We start from the raw sequence: 16,847 nt of genomic DNA on the forward strand, positions 1-16,847 counted from the left end.
AACTGTCTAGGTTTGTCATAGCTTTTCTTCCAAGGAGCAAGCATCCTTTAATTTGATGGCTGCAGTCATCATCTGCAATGATTTTGGAGCCCAAGAAAATAAAGCCTATCACTGTTTCCATTGTTTCCCCATCTATTTGCATTAAGAGATGTGACTGCATGCCATGATCTTAGATTTAGGAATGTTGAGCTTTAAGCCAACATTTTCACTCTCCTCTTTCACTTTCATCAAGAGGCTGCTTAGTTCCTCTTCACATTCTGCCATGAGGGTGATATCATCTGCATATCTGAGGTTATTGATATTTCTCCTGACATTCTTAACTTCAGCTTGTGCTTCACCCAGCCTAGCATTTCGCATGATGTACTCTGCATATAAGTTAAATAAGCAGGGTGACAATATACAGCCTTGACGTACTCGTTTCCCAATTTGGAACCAGTTCATTGTTCCATGTTTGGTTCTAACTCTTGCTTCTTGATGTGCATACAGTTTTCTCAAGAGGTGGTAAGATGATCTGGTATTTCCATCTTAATAAGAATTTTCCACAGTTTGTTGTGATCCACACAGTCAAAACTTTTAGCATAGACAATAAGGCAGAAGTAGATATTTTTCTGGAATTCTCTTGCTTTTTCTATGATCCAGTGGATGTTGGCAATTTGATCTCTGATTCCTCTGCCTTTTTAAATCCAGCTTGAACATTTGGAATTTCTTGGTTCACGTACTATTGAAGCCTAGCTTGGAGAATTCTGAGCATCACATTGCTAGTATGTGAAATGAGTGCAGTTTACAGTAGTTTGAGCATTCTTTGGCATTGCCCTTCTTTGAGATCGGGGCTCCATGGAGGCTCAGAGGTTAAAGCATCTGCCTGGAATGCAGAAGACCCAGGTTCAATCCTTGGGTCAGAGAAGATCCCCTGGAGAAGGCAATGGCAACCCACTCCAGTACTCTTGTGTAGAGAATCCCATGGAGGGAGGAGCCTGGTAGGCTACAGTCCATGAGGTCGCAAAGAGTCGGACATGACTGAGCGACTTCACTTTCACTTTTCTTTGATATTGGAATGAAAATGGACCTTTTCTAGTCCTGTGACCACTGCTGAGTTTTCAAAATTTGCTGACATATTGAGTGTAGCATTTTGACAGCATCATCATTTAGAATTTGAAATAACTGGAATTCCATTTTCTCCACCTGTTTTGTTTATAGTGATGCTTCCTAAGGTCCACTTGACTTCGCACTGTAGGATGTCTGGCTCTAGGTGAATGATCACACCATCTTGGTTGTCCGGGTAATTGAGACCTTGTTTGTATAGTTCTGCTCTGGGAAACCTGGCATGCTGCAGTCCACGGGGGTCGCAGAGTCAGACACAACCGAGTGACTGAACTGAACTCTATTCTTGCCACCTCTTTTTAATATCTTGTGTTGTTCATAGCTCCATAGCATTTGCATCCTTTACTGTGCCCATTTTTGCATGAAATGTTTGTTTGATATCTCTCATTTTCTTGAAGAGGTCTCTAGTCTTTCCCATTCTATTGTTTTCCTCTATTTCTTTGTATTGTTGACTTAAGAAAGCTTTCTCAACTCTCCTTGCTCTTTTGGAACTCTGCATTCAGGGTGGGTATATCTTTCCTTTTCTCCTTTGCCTTCTGCTTCTCTTTTCTCAGCTATTTGTAAGGCCTCCTCAGATAGCAATTTTGCCTTCTTGCATTTCTGTTCTTGGAGGTAGTTTTGATTACCTCCTCCTGTACAGTGTTACAAACCTCCATCCATAGTTCTTCAGGCACTCTATCAGATCCCTTGACTCTATCTGTTACTTCCACTGTAGAATAGTAAAATTTGATGCAGGTCATACCTAAATGGTCTAGTAGGTTTCCCCACTTTCTTCAATTTATGTCTGAATTTTGTCATAAGGAGTTCAGTATCTGAGCCACAGTCAGCTCCCAGACTTGTTTTTGCTGACTGTATAGAGTTTCTCCATCTTTGACTGCCAGTAATATAATCAATCTGATTTCGGTATTGACCATCTGGTGATATCCAAGTGCAGAGTTGTCTCGTGTTGTTGGAAGAGTTTGGTTGCTATGACTAGTGCATTCTCTTGGCAAAACTGTTAGCCTTTGCCCTGCTTCATTCTGTACTCCAAGGCCAAACTTGCCTGTTACTCCAGGTATCTCCTGATTACCTACTATTGCATTCTAATACCCTATGATGAAACGGACATTCTATTTTTTTTTTTTTTTTTTTGGTATTAGTTCTAGAATGTCTTGTAGGTCTTCATAGAATTGTTCAACTTCAGCTTCTTTGGCATTTCTGGTTGGGACAAAGAGTTGGATTACTCTGGTATTGAATGGTCTGTCTTAGGAGTGAACCAAGTTCATTCTGTCCTTTTGGGGATTGCACCCAAGTAATGCATTTCAGACTCTTTTGTTTACTATGAGGGCTACTCCATTTATTCTAAAGAATTCTTGCCCACAGTAGTAGATATAAGGGTCATCTGAATTAAATTTGCCCATTCTTTTTCCTTTTAGTTCACTGATTCCTAAAATGTCAGTGTTCACTCTTGCCATCTCCTATTTGACCACTTCTAATTTACCTTGATTCATGGACCTAACATTACAGATTCCTATACAATATTATTCTTTCTCATTTTCATTAGTTTTCTGTATTTCTTATTCAAAGTTCATACAACATTGATTGCTTTGTTCTTTCCTTTTCCACAATAAATGTATTTCCCCTTAAATTTTTGCTCTCCCTGTATTCCCTTGGTTGATTTCAAAAGTACTTTATTCTGTTCTGAACAATCTGTTATATTAAAACTTTGCAATTTCAAAATTTTACTTAACAGATTTTCTCATGCTAGAAATAAATTCCTCCTATTACCTACCAGTCAAAATTAGCTGATATTCACACAAAAATACTATATAATTCAGCAGTTCTTGAAATTGAATACACTCTTTTTAAAGATATTTTGTTAGTTATGCTAAAGTATATTTTATTCAATCCAGTTATAATTATGAAGTTACTATTTTGATGCTATAGCACAATTTAAATGTTGAAGAACTTATTTTCAAATAGATTCTAAACAATACAGCTCTAAAATTTATAATACCTTTGCCTGTCTCTGCTGAAGAGTATTCCTCACTTTCCTCTTTATTACACTAAGAAAAGCATTAATATTCATATATTATTTGGTATACAGCTTGGCTTATTATCAGTTTTATTTGTTTCATATCAAACACTTGTATTTCTATATTCTTAACATTTTCTGAAATGAACTAGTTAACAATGATGTCATGCCGCTGCTATAGTGAATCTAGCATTTTAGAGATATAATTGTAATATCAAGATAACCTTATGTTATTTCTTCTTGAAATGCTAACACTGCATTCTATTTTCATTCATTGCCAAAAATTAGGGTTGAGAAATGGAAGAACAAGATTTACACTATATGTAGAGAAGTTGTTGAAAATATCACTGAAAGCCATCATTAACATATAAGGGTATATTTTTGTTAAAGACACCAAGTTGAAGCAATTTGCCTTTTTTTGCTAATTATAATTACTGCCTTTGTGGATATCTTTATAACTGACAAATTTTCAAGTAATGATGTGTTCAGTGATGGCATTCATCAGGTTGTCATTCATTTTTGTGAAGTTAAAACTAATTGGCAATGTGTTCAAGAGCGGCTTGTTAAAAAAAAAAAAAAAAAAGTTTAGATAGATGTGTCAGAGTCGGGAAAAAGGGCCTCAAACTGCCCAGCAAAACAGATGGTTCAATATAAATTTTTAAAAATTGCATGTTTGCCAAGCTGCATGCATTGCCTGCTGAGTAAAAGCAAGAAAACAGTAATATATCTTTAATATACCGTTTCTGAGGAAATCAGTGCTTAAGACATGAGTTCTGAGTTTCATGATTTTTAACAAAATGTAACGTAATAAAAAGCAACATCATAGTAGATCTTTTTGATGGTAAAAGAAGTGTATTCTGAATATTTTACCATGTAAATGTTATGTGGATATCAGGAGGTTCTGAAACATTATATGCAATCATTTATTAATACTTCACATAGGATCCTCAACTCTGTATTTATAAATTAAATGAATGCAAACCAAACCCATATCACATATAAGAGGCCATTGATTCTTCAGTTAACTAAAGCCTTTTATAAATGTTATCCTGTTTTGTCAATTGAAAAAGAGAGATGGGTGTGTCTTTCACAGAGCAGAGCTAGATGAGGTGGGGAGAAACCAGTCCCCTACTATTTCTTATCTCCCTTGAGCCCACAGTGCCTAAAACAAGCTCAGTTTTCTGATAAAGATTCACTCTGCAATAAATAAATAATAAAAAGTTGAATAATAATAAAAACTAACCAAAATATTTAGTTAGAAATTAAGGAATACATTGCTAGCCAATCCTGCATGATGGTTCTCAAAAGGTAGTCCCTGTTTCAGAAGCACTAACTCACCTGAAAACATGTTAGAAATTCACATTATTGGGCCTCACTCCAGATGTACTGAATGAGAATCTCTGGGGCTGGGCCCAGCAATCTGTATTGTAACATACTCTCCAGGTGATTATGATACAAATTAAAATTTGAGAGACATTGTCACAGAACATATGAAGCTAAAAAAGGATATATAAAATTCTAGAAAATAATGAAAATAGTGCTGTCTACTTATGAAACAGTGGAATTTGCACTGAAGGAAACGGCAACCCACTCCAGTATCCTTGGCTGGAAAATCCCATGGATAGAGGAGTTCTTCAGTGCTCAGCTTTCTTTATAGTCCAACTCTCAGATCCATTTCCTACTGGAAAGACCATAGCCTTGATTAGACGGACCTTTGTTGGCAAAGTAATGTCTCTGCTTTTTAATATGCTGTCTAGGTTGGTCCTAACTTTTCTTCCAAGGAGCAAGCATCTTTTTACTTCATGGCTGCAGTCACCATCTGCAGTGATTTTGGAGCCCCCAAAAATAAAGTCTGTCACTGTTTCCACTGTTTCCACATCTATTTGCCATGAAGTGATGGGACCAGATATCATGATAACCTGAGTATATTCAAGTCTGTGGATAATCCATGAATCTAAGATATTCCTTAATTTTTAATAGAGAAATAATTTGAAATGAGGATCTGGTTGTAAAATACACATTTTCTGGCTTCAGAAGAATTTGGCAGATTACCAAATATCTTCTATAGCTCTATAGTTTATCTGTTGTCTATACTTGAAGTACTGTATACAAAAGCTGGATAGAGTACATTACATTAAAAACTATAAGATATTTGAAGCATAGAGGATGTCTTATTTTGCCTCTCAGTAGTCTTTTCCCATTTTTTGCCTGTTTGTTTTTGGTACTTAGTTACAAAGACTTTAATTATTTAGAGCATAATTATTGTACCAGGTAAACATATTTTCCTAGGGGGAGTGATTGAATGTTCCGAATCATAAGTGATCTTTCAAGTTACAAAATGGTCAGAGTACATAATTTAAATTAATGGATAGAGTACAAAAAATTTTAGGAATATAATAAAGTTCCAAGAGGAATTTTCATGACAGCATCATTAATACCAGTTTTGACAAATTAAATAGTTAGAAATTCGATGCTTTAATAATTCTAAGAACTAGGCACATTTTTGATATGGTTGAAACAATACCTTTAAAATGGAACCCTAAAGAAATGGAGAATGAGATGGAATTTAAGCTGCTCTTAGGTGTATATTCTGTTCCTTTGATCTTTATATAATACAGTGTTACATTGCTAGCACAGTTAATAACATTCATAAATATGAAAAATAATACATGACTAGTTGTATTCTATACTAATCCAGATGAAAAGACAATTGTGAAGATTAAGAATTGGGTATATATGTGCTATGTAGATACAAGTTATGTAACATGTGGAAATTAACATTTCTTCAATAATTCAATATTGAGATCAGTGATATCAACATTTCATAATTATAGCCTCTTAATAAAAGCCTATCTATAATAAAAAGTTTCCTCATGTCTCACTGAATTAATTTTGCACATTAAATTCAAGTTAATAGTGAAAATCTTCATGCCATCTCCCCACAGAGTTGATAAGCCTCATGCTCCCATCACAGACAGTGGCAATGGTACTATTATTGATAATGGAGTCACTTGTTATGACAAATTATTAGTTCTAAAACACCCAGCAAACTAAAATGACATCCTGTCAATTTCTATGCTTTAGATATGATCAACAATAGGCTATTATGGCCATAATTAAACAATAAATCATCATTGAAATGGTAATCCTATTTTATCTAGACAGCAAGGAGAAAGTAATACTATAAGGGTATAAAATACAGTTATTTAGTTATATTAGGAGTTAAACATTAAAAGATCAACTAATATAAAATCAGATAATATAATAGGCCACAATTCTTACATAATGGCAAATAATATACAAAAGTATTGACATAGAAACCACTTGCTTATGTTATTATAATTTCTAATGAAAAATTGTATGATTTGTAAATATTTCCACTGATATATTTGTTTGGTTTAAATTTGGTTTTAAATGTAAAAAGTAATTAAATGAGTTGTGTATGTTATTATCTAGCATATTACTATACCCTATGGTGTTACTCTAGTTATAAAAAAAAAACAACAACAGAAAAACGGTCTCTTTCTGTAAATATATAATGGAAGCAACAAGGAGGAAAAACTGTTATTTGGGAATAAACTGTTAAAAATTATCAATGAAAAATTCTGAATTGCATATAACTATGCCAGTCTCTGGCTGGTTTTAGAAAAGGCAGAGGAACCAGAGATCAAATTGCCAACATATGCTGAATCATGGAAAAGCAAGAGAGTTCCAGGGAAAAAAACATCTATTTCTGCTTTATTGACTATGCCAAAGCCTTTGACTGTGTGGATCACAACAAACTGTGGAAAATTCTGAAAGAGATGGGAATACCAGACCACCTGACCTGCCTCTTGAGAAATCTGTATGCAGGCCAGGAGGCAACAGTTAAAACTGGACATGGAACAACAGACTGGTTCCAAATAGGAAAAGGAGAACATCAAGGCTGTATATTGTCACCCTGCTTATTTAACTTATATGCAGAGTACATCATGAGAAACGCTGGGCTGGAGGAAGCACAAGCTGGAATCAATTTGTCAGAAGAAATATCAATAACCTCAGATATGCAGATGACACCACCCTTATGACAGAAAGTGAAGAGGAACTAAAGAGTCTCTTGATGAAAGTGAGAGAGGAGAGTGAAAAAGTTGGCTTAAAGCTCAACGTTCAGAAAACAAAGATCATGGCATCTGGCCCCATCACTCCATGGGAAATAGTTGGAGAAATAGTGGAAACAGTGTCAGACTTTATTTTGGGGGGCTCCAAAATCACTGCAGAGGTTGATTGCAGCCATGAAATTGAAAGACGCTTACTGCTTGGAAGGAAAGTTATGACCAACCTGGATAGCATATTAAAAAGCAGAGATGTTCCTTTGCCAATAAAGGTCTGTCTAGTCAAGGCTATGATTTTTCCAGTGGTCATGTATGGATGTAAGAGTTGCACTGTGAAGAAAGCTGAGCAAGGAATTGATGCTTTTGAACTGTGGTGGTGAAGACTCTTGAGAGTCCCGTGGACTGCAAGGAGATCCAACCAGTCCATCCTAAGGGAGATCAGTTCTGGGTGCTCTTTGGAAGGACGGATGCTAAAGCTGAAACTCCAATACTTTGGCCACTTCTTGCGAAGAGTTGACTCATTGGAAAAGACTCTGATGCTGGGAGGGATAGTGGGAAGGAGGAGAAGGGGGTGACAGAGGATGAGGTGGCTGGTTGGCATCACTGACTCAATGGACGTGAGTTTGAGTGAACTCTGGGAGTTGGTGATGGACAGGGAGGCCTGGCATGCTGTGATTCATGGGGTCGCAAAGAGTCAGACACAACTGAGTGACTGAACTATTTTGCTAGTCTCTGGGTTTCTCTGGTAACTCAGATGGTAAGACTCTGCCTGCAGTGCAGGAGACCCGGATTTAATCCCTGAGTCTGGAAGATATCCTGGAGAAGGAAATGGCTGCCCACTCCAATATCCTGGCCTGGAGAGTTCCATGGGCAAAGTAGGCTTGTAGGCTACAGTCCATGGGGTCACAAAGAGTTGGACACGACTGAGCAATTAACACTTTCACCTTCTCTTTTCATGCCAGTCTCTAATATAATGATTGCTTTTAGGTAATAATCATAATCTATTCTGTATAAGGATTTACACTGCCATTGTCAATAGTAAAGCATTACAGGTCACAGTAACACTTCAGCATATGAGCCAATGTCACAAGCTCTAGGAGCACTGTCACCAGTCATTATCAAATAGCTAACAGAGCCCTGCGTTTTCTGAAAAGAGAAAAGAAAGGTTGAATGTATCACTTAGAATAACATTGAAATATTTTAAACAATGTAAAATAATATACTTGTGTGTTTGTTTTTTTGTTGTTGTTTGTTTGTTTGATTTTTGATATCACAAAGGCACTTAAAGAGTTTTTTATAACTAATTTTTGTATGATACATCTTGGATCAGCTCCCAGGCATGTGGCAATCATCTGAATTATCTCAATCCTGTCTTTCACCTAACTCCAAGCCATCCCACGTTGAAGGTCAGGAAGGGCGACGGGAGGAGATACACCTCATCCAAGGTAAGGAGCAGCAGCTGTGCTTTGCTGGAACAGCCGTGAAGAGATACCCCACGCCCAAGGTAAGAGAAACTCAAGTAAGATGGTAGGTATTGCAAGAGGGCATCAGAGGGAAGACACACTGAAACCATACTCACAGAAATCAAGTCAATCTAATCACACTAGGACCACAGACTTCTCTAACTCAATGAAACTAAGCCATGCCCACAGGGAAACCCAAGATGGGTGGGTCACGGTGGAGAGGTCTGACAGATTGTGGTCCACTGGAGAAGGGAATGGCAAACCACTTCAGTATTCTTTCCTTGAGAGCCACATGGACAGTATGAAAAGGCAAAATGATAGGATACTGAAAGAGGAACTCCCCAGGTCAGTAGGTGCCCAATATGCTACTGGAGGTCAGTGGAGAAATGACTCAAGAAAGAATGAAGGGATGGAGCCAAAGTAAAAACAATACCCAGCTGTGGATGTAACTGGTGATAGAAGCAAGGTCTGATACTGTAAAGAGCAATATTGCATAGGAACCTGGAATGTCAGGTCCATGAATCAACGCAAATTGAAAGTGGTCAAACAGGAGATGGCAAGAGGGAACCTCGACATTCTAGGAATCAGTGAACTAAAATGGACTGGAATGGGTGAATTTAACTCAGATGACCATTATGTCTACTACCGTTGGCAGGAATCCCTCAGAAGAAATGGAGTGGCCATCATGTTCAACAAAAGAGTCCAAAATGCAGTACTTGGATGCAATCTCAAAAGTGACAGAATGATCTCTGTTCGTTTCCAAGGCAAACCATTCAATATCACAGCAATCCAAGTCTATGCCCCAACCAGTAATCCTGAAGAAGCTGAAGTTGAACGGTTCTATAAGGACCTACTAGACCTTTTAGAATACCCAAAAAAGATGTCCTTTTCATTATAGGGGACAGGAATGCAAAAGGACAAAGTAAGGAAACACCTGGAGTAACAGGCAAATTTGGTCTTGGAATATGGAATGAAGCAGGGCAAAGACTAATAGAGTTTTGCCAAGAAAATGCACTGGTCATAGCAAACACCCTCTTCCATCAACACAAGAGAAGACTCTACACATGGACATCACCAGATGGTCAACACCGAAATCAGATTGATTTTATTCTTTGCAGCCAAAGAAGGAGAAGCTCTATACAGTCAACAAAAACAAGACCAGGACCTGACTGTGGCTCAGACCATGAACTCCTTATTACCAAATTCAGACTTAAATTGAAGAAAACTGGGAAAACCGCTAGACCTTTCAAGTATCACATAAATCAAATCCCTTATGAATTTACAGTGGAAGTGATAAATAGATTTAAGGGCCTAGATCTGATAGATAAAGTGCCTGATGAACTATAGAATGAGGTCTGTGACATTGTAAAGGAGACAAGGATCAAGACCATCCCCATGGAAAAGAAATGCGAAAAAGCAAAATGGCTGTCTGGAGAAGCCTTACAAATAGCTGTGAAAAGAAGAGAAGCGAAAAGCCAAGGAGAAAAGGAAAGATATAAGCATCTGAATGCAGAGTTTCAAAGAATAACAAGAAGAGATAAGAAAGCCTTCTTCAGCGATCAATGCAAAGAAATAGAGGAAGAGAACAGAATGGGAAAGGCTAGAGATCTCTTCAAGAAAATTAGAGATACCAAGGGAACATTTCATGCAAAGATGGGCTCGATAAAGGGCAGAAATGGTCTGGACCTAACAGAAGCAGAAGATATTAAGAAGAGGTGGCAAGAATACACAGAAGAACTGTACAAAAAGGATCTTCATGACCTGGATAATCACGATGCTGTGGTCACTCATCTAGAGCCAGACATCCTAGAATGTGAAGTCAAGTGGGCCTTAGAAGGCATCACTACAAACAAAGCTAGTGGAGGTGATGGAATTCCAGTAGAGCTATTTCAAATCCTGGAAGATGATGCTGTGAAAGTGCTACACTCAATATGCCAGTAAATATGGAAAACTCAGCAGTGGCCACAGGATTGGAAAGGTCAGTTTTCATTCCAATCCCATAGAAAGGCAATGCCAAATAATACTCAAACTACTGAACAATTGCACTCACCTCACATGCTTGTAAAGTAATGCTCAAAATTCCCCAGGCCAGGCTTCAGCAATACGTGCACTGGGAACTTCCTGATGTCCAAGTTGGTTTTAGAAAAGGCAGAGGAACCAGAGATCAAATTGCCAACATCTGCTGGATCATGGAAAAAGCAAGAGAGTTCCAGGAAAACATCTATTTCTGCTTTCTTGACTATGCCAAAGCCTTTGACTGTGTGGATCACAACAAACTGTGGGAAATCCTGAAAGAGATGGGAATACCAGGCCACCTGACTTGCCTCTTGAGAAATCTGTATGCAGGCCAGGAAGCAACAGTTAGAACTGGACATAGAACAATAGAATGTTTCCAAATAGGAAAAGGAGTATGTCAAGGCTGTATATTGTCACCCTGCTTATTTAACTTCTATGCAGAGTACATCATGAGAAACGATGGACTGGAAGAAACACAAGCTGGAATCTAGTTTGCCGGGAAAAATATCAGTAACCTCAGATATGCAGATGACACCACCCTTATGGCAGAAAGTGAAGAAGAACTAAAAAGCCTCTTGATGAAAGGGAAAGAGGAGAGTGCAAAAGTTGGCTTAAAGCTCAACATTCAGAAAACAAAGATCATGGCATCTGGTCTCATCACTCCATGGGAAATAGATGGGGAAACAGTGGAAACAGTGTCAGACTTTATTTTTTTAGGGCTCCAAGATCACTGCAGATGTTGATTACAGCCATGAAATTAAAAGACACTTACTCCTTGGAAGAAAAGTTATGAGCAACCTAGATAGCATACTCAAAAGTAGCGGCATTTCTTTGCTGACTAAGGTCCGTCTACTCAAGGCTATGGTTTTTCCAGTTGCCATGTGTGGATGTGAGAGTTGGAATGTGAAGAAGGCTGAGTGCCGAAGAATTGATGCTTTTGAACTGTGGTGGTGATGAAGACTCTTGAGAGTCCCTTGGACTGCAATGAGAACCAACCAGTCCATTCTGAAGGAACTCAACCCTGGGATTTCTTTGGAAGGAATGATGCTAAAGCTGAAACTCCAGTACTTTGGCCACCTCATGCAAAGAGTTGACTCACTGGAGAATAATTTGATGCTGGGAGGGATTGGGGGCAGGAGGAGAAGGGGACGACAGAGGATGCAATGGCTTGATGGCATCACTGACTCAATGGATGCAACTCTGAGTGAACTCCGGGAGTTGGTGATGGACAGGGAGGCCTGGAGTGCTGCATTTCATGGAGTGGCAAAAAGTCAGACACTACTGAAAGATTGATCTGAACTGAACTGAATACTTTTAACATTTTTCCAAAGCTACATTGCTTCCATATCTATTGTTAGCAGAGTAATTAAATGAGTGATAGAACACTATCTGTACTACTCAGCAGTCATAACTTCTCTTCCAATCTCTGTTATAGCTTTATTCAATTACATCCTTCATGTATCTTCTGACTGTGGCTCAGATCATGATGAGTAGTTTTTGTTTGCATTTTTCTAATAATTAGTGACATAGAGCATCTTTTCTTGTGTGTGTGTGTTTTTTTTTTTTTTTTTTTTTTTTTTTTGGCTATCTGTATTTCTTTGAAGAAGTGTCTTTTTAGGTCTTCTGCCCATTTTTTGATTGGGTTGTTTTATTTCATATTGAGCTGCAAGAGCTATTGATATATTTTGGAGACTAGTCAATCACTTCATTTGCAAATATTTTCTCCCATTCTGTAGATTATCTTTTTGCTTATGGTATCCTTTGGTGTGCTAAAGATTTAAGTTTAAAGTTACATTTTTTTTTTAATTGTAGGAGGTAAAAAATCAGAAAAGATCTTGCTGTCATTTATGTCAGAGTGCTCTGCCTGTGTTTGCCTAGAGTTTTTAGTATCTGGCTATATTTAGGTATTCAATCCATTTTTCAGTTTATTTTTGTGTATATGATTGTAAAGAGTGTTCTAATTTTACTCTTTTACATGTAGCTGTCCAGTTTTACCAGCACCACTTACTGAAAAGACTGTCTTTTCTCCATTGTATATTCTTTTCTCCTTTCTCATAGATTAGTTGACCACAGGTGTGTAGGTCTGTCTCTGGAATTGCTGTCCTATTTTATGGATCTATATTTCTATCTTCATTCTAGTACATTTTTGATGACTAGGTTTGTAGTAAAGTTTGAAGTCAGGTAGCCTGATTTCCTCCAGTTCTGTTTTTATCTATTTATTTTTTAGATTACTTTGGTTGTCTGGGGTCTTTTGTGTTTCCATACAAATTGTAAACATTTTTGTTCTAGTCCTGGGTGAAATGCCACTGGTAACTTGATAAGGATTGCATTAAATCTGTAGATTGCATTGGGTGGTATAGTCCGTTCTCACAATATTGAGTTTTCAAATCCAAAGATATGGTATAGCTCTCTCTGTTTGTGTCTACCAACTATGCCCTAGATGACCTGGCTGTTTCCCACTATTTAATTAATTTTAAGCTTAACAGTACAAATTTGTTTGTAGTACTCTCTCTCTTCCTTCATGCTGAGGAATGCCAAGGGAAGTATAAACAAAAATTATCTATAATAATGAAGTTAGAGAATGACAGGACTGGACTGATATATTTCTTTATAGTGTAGTAGGGATGACATATATGCTATGATGGCTTTTGAGTTGAGAGCCTAATGAAATAAAGGGGAAAGCCTATTAACATCTGTATTAAAACCATTTTGGGCAAAGACAAAAGTTCTGAATCTGGAGTTCAATGGAAAAGGAGTTATCAGAGGAGACAGAGTTTGAAGAGAAACATCATTTTTTAAGGCCAGATGATAGAAATTTCCAGCAAAGAATATCTAGAGTGCTATGTAAAAATGCGCACTCCATTAGTGAATTTTTCTGAGGTAGAGGAGCCCCCAGGTCTATATTTCAAAAATGTTTCCAAAGGGATCTTCCTGACACAGGAATTGAACCAGGGTCTCCTGCATTGCAGGCAGATTCTTTACCAGCTGAGCTATCAGGGAAGCCTGGATTATAATATAACACATAGTAAATTAAAATTTTAATGTAATGGAAAGACATTGTCAAAGAGTAGCTCTCAAACTCAGACAAGCATCAGAGTTCCCTATTAAACTGGTTAAAATATATTGCTACACTTCATCTTCTGATTTTTCTGATTCAGTAATTTTGGGAGTTTGGTCTGAGAATTTGCATTTTTAACAAGTTCCCAGGTGATGTTAATACTTCTGGTGCTGGGATCATATTTGAAAGCCACTGAAAAATGTTGAGCTAAACCAGGCCCAGGATCTACAGCTGGCGGTGTCTGAATGTGTGTCTCATGTGGAATTGGGTGGTATAGAGTAGCAGGTGCTGGTTGGAGTAGCTGGGAGAAGGAGGAGGCAGTGGTAGCAAATCACTTATAAATGGTGACAAACCAGGATCAGAGGCCTAAATTCCAGGAGTGTGAAAGAGTGTTGTGCTTTCTTGGGCCTCTTCTTTGTTTTATTCTATTTTTTGGAGGAGGGTAGGGGGCTTTTCTTTATGAATCAAATTGTGTGAAGGTGGCCATAAAGGATAAACAAATGAAATACATTACCATGGTTGGAATAAAAATTGGGATGAATGGGTTCCAAAGCGGGTACTCAAATACCGTAGGCACCAATCTGCATAAACAATGAGAACTTCAAAAAGCCAATCAGGAGCAGTATGCAGAGGAGAAGACCAAGAGGGGCTGCCCCTGGAAAGAAGACCTCTGGTCTGCAACAGAAAAATGTTGAAGTGAAAACAAAAGAGAAAAAAGAGAAAACACCTGGAGATAGAGAGGGTAGCAATGAGACACCTCAGTCTCTTCAGGAGAAAAGGGCCCAAGTAGATCCTACTGCTGAAAATGAGGAAACATTCACAAACAGAGTTGAAGTTAAAGATTCCTGAAGAACTAAAACGGTGGCTTTTTGATGACTGGGACTTAATTACCTGCCAAAAACAGCTCATTTATCTTCCTGCCAACAAGAATGTGGATTCTATTCTAGAGGATTATGAAACTATAGGAATCTTAGGAACAGGAACATCACTCAGTTGTGTCCGACTCTTTGCAACCCCATGGACTGTAGCCTACCAGGCTCCTCTGTCCATAGGATTTTCCAGGCAATAGTACTGGACTGGATTGCCATTTCCTTCTCCAGTGGATCTTCCTGACCCAGGGATCAAACCCGGGTCTCCCACATTGTAGACAGACGCTTTACCGTGTGAGCACAAATAGTAAGGGGTGTGCTGTTTAATGGAGTCCTGGAAGGGAAAAAGGAATACTTCACTGTAAAGCTGGGCACTTGGCCTCTCTACACATTTGAAAGACCACAGTACTCTGAAATCCTCACAGACCTCTCTGTTGCACCCATGTCCCAGGTCTATAGAGTGCCACATTTGTTGAGACCATTTGCATGAATTGGAGCAATGTTGGCCTATATGCCTCTGGATGAGAAAAGTCTTGCTTTATTACTAAATTATCTTCATGATTTCCTAAAATATCTGGCAAGAATGTTACAACTTTGTTTAGTGCCAGCACTTATGAAGTGTCTTCTCCAGAGTACCATCAGAAAGCTGTGTGAGGCACTTATACTCACTTATGTTTGGATGTCTGTAAACTCGTTTTTGTTTTTTAGTCTTTCTCTTGTATGAATGATATGTGTATAACAGGATTGTTGGATATCTGTTTGATTTCAAAGAGATAAAATAAAAGGAGTTACAGCAACTTTTTTTCTTTTTTTAATTTCAAAGTTACTATCAGGGAATTCAATGATAGCCAATAGAGAGACATACTGTAGACTGTTTCATTGCTTAATTGACAAAGCTGCTTTTGAATGCTTGGGGTTCAAGTCCTTTGATACCACACACTTTTATAACATGTGTTAATGCTGTATGACAAAGTGCTCTGATTCTTAGTGCCAAAGGTTCAATTCAGCTGAACACACATATCTATTTTCTGTCCTCGCCCCCCCCCCCCACTTTTTTAATCGTTCTTACTTCAAAAGCCCATCCTTTACAAGTCATCCTTGTTGTTTCTTTAGGCATTTTGTCTTTGGTCAGATTGTTGAAGGATGGTCACTTGTTTCATAGCTTTTGCATTTTATTATGTTTTAACATGATAAATACATTGCACTATAGCTACAGTTTTCTGGAAAAGCTAGTGTTTTAGAAATTTACAGATCGGCAGTAAATTTTTCTTTAAATGTCTAAAAAAAGAAAAATGTTGAGCTACATAACAAAGACCAGTTTATAATTTCAAGGGTCCAAAGGTTGATTCAAAGGTAATTAAGACCAAGAGGTACAAGGGCAATATCTGGCAAGAATAGACTTCTAATCATCCAAGTGGTATGACATTGATTCTTTTTTTTTTTTTTTTTTTGAGCTAAAAAGACTGGCAGTGAGGCTGCAGTGTATATAGTGGAAGGAAGGTGGTCAGAGAACTCAAGTTCTTATTGAAGAGAGATGCAGATTGAACAAGATCCTCCAGGTCCTTTTGGCCATGCTTGTCAAAAAATTAAAATCTAAAGATGTATTGAAAGGCTTTAAAGGAAAAAAACATCATCATCAGAATTATTTTAAATATTTGAGGGAATGCTAAACTGACAAGAAACTCGAACACTAAAAAGATAAAAGAACAGGAAACATGTTGATTTCAAAATTATAGTGATCTGTTTTACGTGTTCCTATACTAATGAGTGTTAATACTGAAAATAATTTAGTTAAGTAAATGTATATTGCATAATTTTCGATATTTAGGTGACTAAAATGTAAGTTATTTTTGGTATTAGTACTCATTTATATCTTTCCAGTTCCTCCCTGGTGGCTCAGCTAATAAAGTATCTCCCCACAATGTGGGAGACCTGGGTTTGATCCCTGGGTTGGGAAAATCCCCTAGAGAAGGGAATGGCAACCCACTCCAGGATTCTTTTTATGAAAGTAAAAGAGAAAGTTGCTCAGTCGTGTCTGACTCTTTGGGACCCCATGGACTAGACAGTCCATGGATTTCTCCAGGCCAGAATACTGGACTCTTTGTGACCCCATGGACTATAATATAGTCCATACATTCTCCAGGCCAGAAAACTGGAGTGGGTAGCCTTTCCCTTCTCCAGAGGATCTTCTCAACCCAGGGATTGAACCAGGTCTCCCACATTGCAGGTAGATTC

General features: G+C 37.9%; 1 pseudogene; it reads left to right on the forward strand.

Annotated features, from left to right (window-relative positions):
• Nucleotides 14,339-15,266, forward strand: LOC102169998 (annotated as a pseudogene).

Source organism: Capra hircus, chromosome 1, assembly GCF_001704415.2.
Source record: "Capra hircus breed San Clemente chromosome 1, ASM170441v1, whole genome shotgun sequence".
NCBI lineage: Eukaryota > Metazoa > Chordata > Mammalia > Artiodactyla > Bovidae > Capra > Capra hircus.